The following is a 7,902-nucleotide window of genomic DNA, read 5'->3' on the forward strand; positions in this document are numbered from 1 at the left end:
ATGGAATGAGTAACAGCGAAAATGTGAGATATTATAAAAAATCAATACTACTGTATAAATTCTACCCAAATCTTGAGCCAAGCCCGACTTAGAGGAAGGTTTGAGCGCAAGATCACCTGCCTCTGTACAGGGTTTAACTGGAAGGCGCGGAGAAACTCTGGTCACGGGTTCCATATATCAAAACAAGAAATAACGTCCATATCAACATGTGTCAGGAAACATTTAATTTGCCAGTTATAACTGAAAGACTGTTTAGAATTAGGGCTCAAAATGTCCTCCATGAGATTCAGTGCAAGACTAGACACTTCTCATCATGGGCCGCTGCATCCGTTCCAAGATGGCGCGGAAGTTGCGAATAGTCTGATAGGCCTCTATAATGCGATGAAGTGCCTCTTCATTGTCAGAAGGAGCTGCATACTCAAGGAATTTTAGATGTCCTCACAGGTAAGATCCAGAGATTCAAATCCAGAGAGCGCGGAGGCCACGCACTGGTTCGTCTGCTACCTATCCATCGGTCCTAATAGTCGTTCATAGTATTATACGTGTACTTTAGCATCTTGTTGCACTGTGTATAGACTTGAATACTGTTCTGACTCCTTAAACACACTTTGTATGAAAGCAAAGCAGATGCCTTAAACACGTCTTGTACACCTGATGATGGTCAGTTAGGTCGAAACATAATGTGAAATAAAGCAGAAAGAAGAAACACCGAAACCTAGCGATTTTGATTGAGTTGCACAAGGACGGATAAGAATCAGAGCAGTATTCAAGGTTAAGGAGAACATTTCGCACAGCAAGACTAAAATGTACCGAAGCACGTACCACATTCGTGCTCAGACTGCCTGCGGGACATCTTCCAGTAGCTTTGCCAGATCATGTAGTGGTTGCCTGTAAGCCGATGTGGTACCAGTCACCACCAATTCCTGTCCAGACGTTAATGCTGAACTGCTGCTGGCGTCTACACAATATTATTTCAGTTATAATTCACAAATTAAACGTTTCTGGACACATGTTGATATGAATATTTTTCTTGCTACTCGTGTCCAAAAGTTTGTCCGAATTTTTCAGTTATACCCTGTATATCTTTCTCATATCTCACTTGCCTTGGTTTCTATTAATAACCAAAAACCGAGCATGTCAAATTAACCGTACAAGGTTAAATTACGCTCAGGGAAGTAATTTATATGGAAGAGTTAATGCAAACACTGCGAATTTCGTTGTTACGGTGCACGCTCAATGGAAGTTCCACTTCCTCGTATCTTATTCCATACAGCTCACAGCCATTTTTCTGATAAGATCGATGTGGGTTTGATGTGAATTAGGGATAGCGCTATAGCTACGATCTGTAAGCGTTCAATAAATCCAATACCCAATCCAGACCAGTCTATAATCACTTTACACGTGACAATATACAAAAATTCAGTTCGTACCTCACAGGGAACAAAAAAATTCAGTTAGTACCGCAAAGGAAACACATTATGTCTCCGCTACAAAGGTCAACTGGTTAATTGCTCTTTACTGTGAGAGCCATACGAAACATAATGCAGGGTGCAGAGTTTAATAAGATAAAACGGGCAATACATATAGGAACCACTTGTACTTAAGGGGTTAAGAGTATGGTCTTCTGGTCTTGCCGTCTGCTTTTGATAGTTTCTTCTTTTGTTTACTCTCTGGCCTAAGGCCGCGCCATAGCTCAAGCGGTTAGTTGCTGGCTTCCCACCGGGGCGGTCCGGGTTGGATCCCGAGTCTGGTCAAGTGGAATTTATACAGAACTGTTTTACAAAACGCACCAGTTTCAAACAATTCGTACGACGGACCAGTCCAAAATCACATTTTTAAACAAAATGAAACATGTTCCGACAAATTTCAGTGCAGATCACCGATACCAAACTCCGTGGCCTGTAGTCCACAAGCGAACTATACCAACCGAGCGACCGCCGCTTGTCGGCGAAGTTAGTCCCAACTTTTGCGGATAGAGGGTGTCACGTGGTCAGCGTAACGGATCCCCAAAGCCGTTAATCGTTGTTTTCTAGACCGGAGCCGCTATTTCCTTGAAATTGCTCCTCAATTATCCTCACTAGGCTGAGTGGACCCCGTTCCAGACCCACTACTTATCAGAAAATTTAGCAGTGCCGAGAATCGAACTCGGATCTCTGGATCTGTAGGTACGAACTCTAACCACTAGATCACAGAGCCGACACCAAATGTAACCAAATTTCGTTGAGCGGAGGAAACACACGTGGGCACAGCCTCCCATCATCACATTCATTTCACGCACTTCGTACAAACATGGCTTCAACGGAGTCTGGGAGGAATGTGCCGTGGTGATTCTAGCTGTCATTACACAATAGCACAGCTACCTTTGTTAACCAAACAACAGTTCTCGGAAAGTCTTCTTGCAGTGCACCATTCATATGGAAATGTCGGGCAGCAGATAACCAAGCAAATGTTTCTGTACTCAGAGTACAGTGACATTTGAGTTCACGGACGCCAGTGACATGTTTCATGCTTATTTGAATTCTGTAACTACATACATTCAAACGTAGGCCTTCTGAGCTATGTAAAGCGTGCGAGAGGAACGGTGAAGTAAAGCTAGTAACAGGCCATGGAGGCCCACAGGGTTGTGAGACGTCGAAGCTCCCACATCTCTAAACAATCGCTTCACAGCTGGCCTTGAGGTTGTCGGCCTTACGCGCCGGCCTCCCTTCACCCCCAGGAAGATTCCTGGTACTCATTTCTTTTAGAGGATGAGTCGACTCTAGGGCGATAGTGCGGCTGGATGTATTAGATAAATTGAAAAATCCAATTATCAAACCTCCCGGTTTGTAGCATAGTGCCTTAATCAAATATGCTACCGCGTGACCCCCAGAGGAATAGTCTTTTGCATTAAATAGCGCAGGTAAAACAAGGCGCTAAAATAGGTATACTCGAAGCATGAACAGTACTGGGTTTTGATCTGAATGCTATTTCAGAACAACGGATTCGTTAGAATTAACAGACGGAAGAATTTAATAGATCATTATCAGTTTCCGTTCATCTAATGAACAAATGTTAATTTTACAGCCTGTCCTAATAGTAACACCTAGCAACATCAGGAATGTTTGCATTATCAGACTCAAGCCCTACATCGGGAGTAGATGCACTCTGTATTTGTCGCTCTCTCCGTACGTGAACTATCCTCGCTCACCCAGTTCAGTGAGATAACGTTTATCCTCGCCGGTCACGGTAGCCGAGCGGTCTAAGGCATGTATTGTCTTCGCTCGCTTGGAAACCGGGATCGTGGGTTCGAATCCCACTCAGGGTATGGATGTTTAGTTTGTGTTTGTGTACAGGTAGAGGCCTTGCGACGAGCTGATCACCCGCCCAAGGAGTCCCTACCGAATGTGTAAGATCTAGAAAAACCGAAGTGAACGGAGAAGTTCATGTAGATAGGCCTAGGCCCACTGGGGCTGTAGTGCCAAGGGGGAAAAAGAAATGTTTATCCTCGCGTCTTCATTGCTCTCATTCTCTATGCGGCTTTTAGTTTGAGATGATAGTGGAAAATAACGAAAATATAATTTAATGATCCATTAAAGGTCCGTGAGAGTGGTAAACTCATTATATAAATATTTTCATTGTCTGCGGCAGGCACAGGCTCATATACAAGACGTTTATTAAATATACAAAAGCGGCCTCCGTAGTCTAGGGGGTACGCGGGTTCAAACCCGGCGGAGGTCGTGGAATTTTTAAGGGAGGAAAAATTCAGGGAACAAGTCCTCCGGGAGGGATTTTAAGCCATGGGTCCCGTGTCGTAGATTTACGGCACGTAAAAGATCCTCATGTCTCTAGGAGACCTCTGAGAAAAATTAGGTAAAATGTTTCCTGCCCAAGTAGTTTCCAATTCCTCCGGTAGATGGGGAAGTATCAGGTACCACTGCTGATAGCGAGCACCAGTACCGGAAGGGTATCGCGACTGGCAGAATATCAAAGGGGGACATACACTAGAGCAACAACTGGTCGCGGTGCATGGGAAACCCACCCCCTCCAATAATGAATGAATGAATGACTGAAATATACAAAATTAATAAGAATCTGTCAGTATAATGACAGTCACTTCAAGATGGGAATCGATTCAACTCCAAAAATAACGAATGTGCGAAACACAGTGCCAGGACCTCAGAAACTAAACAATTTACGACATAAAATTATCACTAATTTTAAAAGTTAAAACAGAACTGTACCGATCACAGGGGCAGCACGGTCTAAATCATGAAATGTCTTTGCCTACACGAACACTGGGATCGTGTGTTCGAATCCCACTCGAGGCATGCGTTCCCCTTGTTTGTGTCGCCCTGTGCAGGTAGCGTCCTTGCGACAGAACTGATCATCAGTCCTACCAACTTAAGGTCCTTAGTTGCAAATTCATTCTGACGGGAAACAGGTCACAAGCATAATACGAGAGCAGAAGAAAATAGAACTGCTATTTGTGAAACAACAGAAGAGTACAGATATCCATACAGATTATAAAATAAAATATACACTTTACTAAATATATAGAGCTTCAGCCATTAGCATATGACCGGGACACAGTGTATGGTATATTTCCGCTTTTGGAAAAAAATTCTTTACCTCTCCTTAAATACGAATCTGCCCATTTATTTAATTACTTATTTATCTCTTTGGCGCAGCAGCTTCGAAAGAGGTGCAAGATTGTTATGAACAGAGCTTGGAAGAAAGGTTAGAAAAAACAGGGGCGTAGTGTACTTTAAGGTACCACTCCTGAAGGGACTGAGGTAAATCACGAAAACTCTTATTCTAGACAGATGATCCTCGAGGGCAGGCCTGCCTCCGTAATGGTGAGAAGGGGTATGAATCAGAACAAGAAGGATGCCAGCAAGTGACCTTCATAATAGCGAAGTGTCTGTTGGGAAGTAACCGGTCAGACAATTGTTTCCGTTCATTGTTTTTGTCAGCAAAGCATCCACCTTACATTAATCTTCCCCCCTGACCGGGCTGACATCTTCCTACCTGAGCTGAAAGCAGATTTCGCATCCTTCTTGAGGTCTGTCTTATCTTCACTGCATCTTCCGAAACCTGCCAGAGAACGTCAAGTATCCCTGGCAACTGGGATAGGGAGAAAGGAAACATGCGATGGCGCCATCTGTGTTTATGACTATTGCCATCTATGAGCATCGTTCACACTGATCACTCTTCTGTACTTATTTACTTACTCATGGAGCCGAGCCCTTCTGGAGGAGCCTCCAATTCTGCAGCTACTCAAGAATTTCCCAGCATTTTATGGAACCCGAAGGTTCATCACCGTGTTCACAAGAGCCATCCACTGGTCCCTATCCTGAGCCAGATCTATCCAATCCATATCATCCCATCCTGTCTCTCTAACATCTATTCTAATATTGTCCACCCACCTACGCCTTGGTCTTCCCTGTGGTCTCTTTCCTTCTGGCTTTCCCACCAATATCCTATACGCATTACGAATGAAAATACACCTGTCATATTTGTCTGAACCAATCAGACAGCGCTTAAAACTTGTGTCTTACATATGTTCCGCTCGGATGTTGTAAAAGGTAAAGGTAGTATTGCCCCTGTGCTTAATAAGCTAAGCAAGATGCCATAAAGCTATACGGGGGAGTGAATGTATAATTCCATCCTTCTTGACCTTGACACTAGATGGAGGTGAGTGGTCAGCTTCACACTGTTGCAGCTTTACAAACGGTACCCGGTACCCACTGGATAGGAGGCAGGGTGGGCCCCAGCTCCGATGTTGTGGTGCTTGGAAATAATAACAAATAATTTACAAGTTACTGTTTATTCACTGCTGGATGGTAAGTTTTAATTTTGATTTGACATAGCTGTAAAATTGGTAACATTTACGCATGATGTTACAGCTTCATGTTAAACGTGGCTGCAACTACTTGGTCACGCTGGTTCCTCGCTCGCTGAGTTTTCTACCCCGAAGATATGTTCCTCTAAAACGATCTACACGGCATTCTTCAACTTACAAAATCAGCCGAACAGATTTTTTCCCTGTGGCGCTACAGCCCCAATTTGGGCCTAGGCCTACCTCCATGAAACTCTCCGTTTCATTTCGGTTTACTAGATCTTACACATACGGTAGGACTCCTTGGGCGAGTGATCAGCTCGTCGCTAGTCCTCTACCTGTAGACAAACAGAAAAACGCACACAAACATCCATGCCCTGAGTGGGATTCGAACCCACGATCCTGGCTTCCGAGCGAGCGAAGACAGTGCATGCCTTACACCGCTCGGCTACCGTGACCGGCAGCCGAACAGATTACAGATTTTAAATCAGCAAAAATGTTACTTGAAACAATTACTAAATTAAAGCCTACATGCGATAAACTGTTAACACAGCACACCAACACAATTATGTGGGACAAAAATTAGTGACCTACTTACTGTTTTCGGTAAGGGGGAGTATGTGACAGCAGCAGCCTAGAAATAATCTGTTGTTATACACACTAGAACAATGAAATTTCAAAGAGGAAATGTGCCGTTATCAGCATCAGTATTGCATATGGAACATAAACTCTACTAGGAAATAAGTTCTGAGGACTTGGAACATTTACAAAAACAGAAACCTAATTTCAGCAACTTGGGACAAATACATTTACACTAAAACACTAAATTTAATGGAACAGCAATATGCACTAACTGGGGCTGCTATGTGGAGACAAGCCATGTCCCCCCCCCCGCGAAGGATGAGCACTAGAATACAGAAACACGCATACCTTTTTCTTTTTTAATGCTAGTGGGGTGGGACTAAGTCCCTTGTACTGCGGCCACTTCTGGCCTATTGTACCAGCCCCAGATGATAGGTGAGGGTGATTGTGGAGCAATTGGTGGAATGAAGATTGGCAGGGGAAACCGAAGTACTCGGAGAAAACCTGCCCCAGCGCCACTTTGTCCACCACAAATCCCACTTGACCAGACCCGGGATCGAACCCGGGCCGCCGCGGTGGGAAGCCAGCGACTAACCGCTTGAGCTATGGCGCGGCCAAAATAATGCCAACAGCACGTGGTGTTCCCAAGCGGTCAACCACCCAAGTACTAACCACGCCCAATGTTGCTTAACTTCGGTGATCGGACGAGAACCGGTGTTTTCAACATGGCATGGCCGTTGGCCACGCGTATCTTACATTGTCATTTTCTGTTCCCTTTTGTAACTACTTCGAATCCCAGATGCTAACACATATGTATATCGGCAGAACAGTTTATCTTACCCGTGGATAGGCCTATTATAAGAAAAATGTGCAGATGCATCTTGGGTGTCACTAAAGACGTGCTTTGTTGGCAACTAGCATCTCTCCATTATCTGTAATTAGTAATCGAGCAGGCTTAAGGTGGCTGGCATGACGACAGTTGGTGGCTGAACACCGCTTTCGACGGTACATACTGAATAAATACTGTTATTATACCAGTGATTTCCTCGAAGTACTGTTCTGGGGTCACTCGGTGTCTAAATAAATTCATATATTGCCCTTAAGGAATGCAAAACTTCATTACCGTGTTAACAAAAGCCAACCAGTGGCTGCTATTCTGAAACGGTTCAAGACACTCCTCTTCTGCTAGCCTGGCTTGTTCTTCGACAATGAACATGGAGACACAGCGTTCCTCCGCAACGTTAATAAACTTGTACCAGACTAAACGGAGTCTTCACAATTATGTGGCGTTACCGTTAATTAACACTGCTCGGAGCTTCTTATTGAGTATGTTTTTATCCAGAATAATACAACCTACTAAAGGTCTCATTTGCCGGTCACGGTAGCCGAGAGGTCTAAGGCATGCACTGTCTTCGCTCGCTCGGAAGCCGGGATCGTGGTCGAATCCCTCTCAGGGCATGGATGTTTGTGTGCATTTTTCTGTGTTTGTCTGCAGGTAGAGG

At 44.3% G+C, this 7,902-nt stretch overlaps 1 protein-coding gene and 1 non-coding gene across 4 annotated transcripts in view; both read right to left on the bottom strand.

Annotated features, from left to right (window-relative positions):
- LOC111873950 overlaps positions 1-7,902 on the bottom strand; it is a gene marked incomplete at its 3' end in the record, with an annotated part of 781,441 nt that overhangs the window by 141,607 nt on the left and 631,932 nt on the right.
- Positions 7,024-7,142, bottom strand: LOC111873953. Its single transcript, XR_002844462.1, has one exon. It is a non-coding gene; the product is annotated as a 5S ribosomal RNA (ribosomal RNA).

The sequence above is a fragment of the Cryptotermes secundus genome, unplaced genomic scaffold (assembly GCF_002891405.2).
Source record: "Cryptotermes secundus unplaced genomic scaffold, Csec_1.0 scaffold777, whole genome shotgun sequence".
Lineage (NCBI taxonomy): Eukaryota > Metazoa > Arthropoda > Insecta > Blattodea > Kalotermitidae > Cryptotermes > Cryptotermes secundus.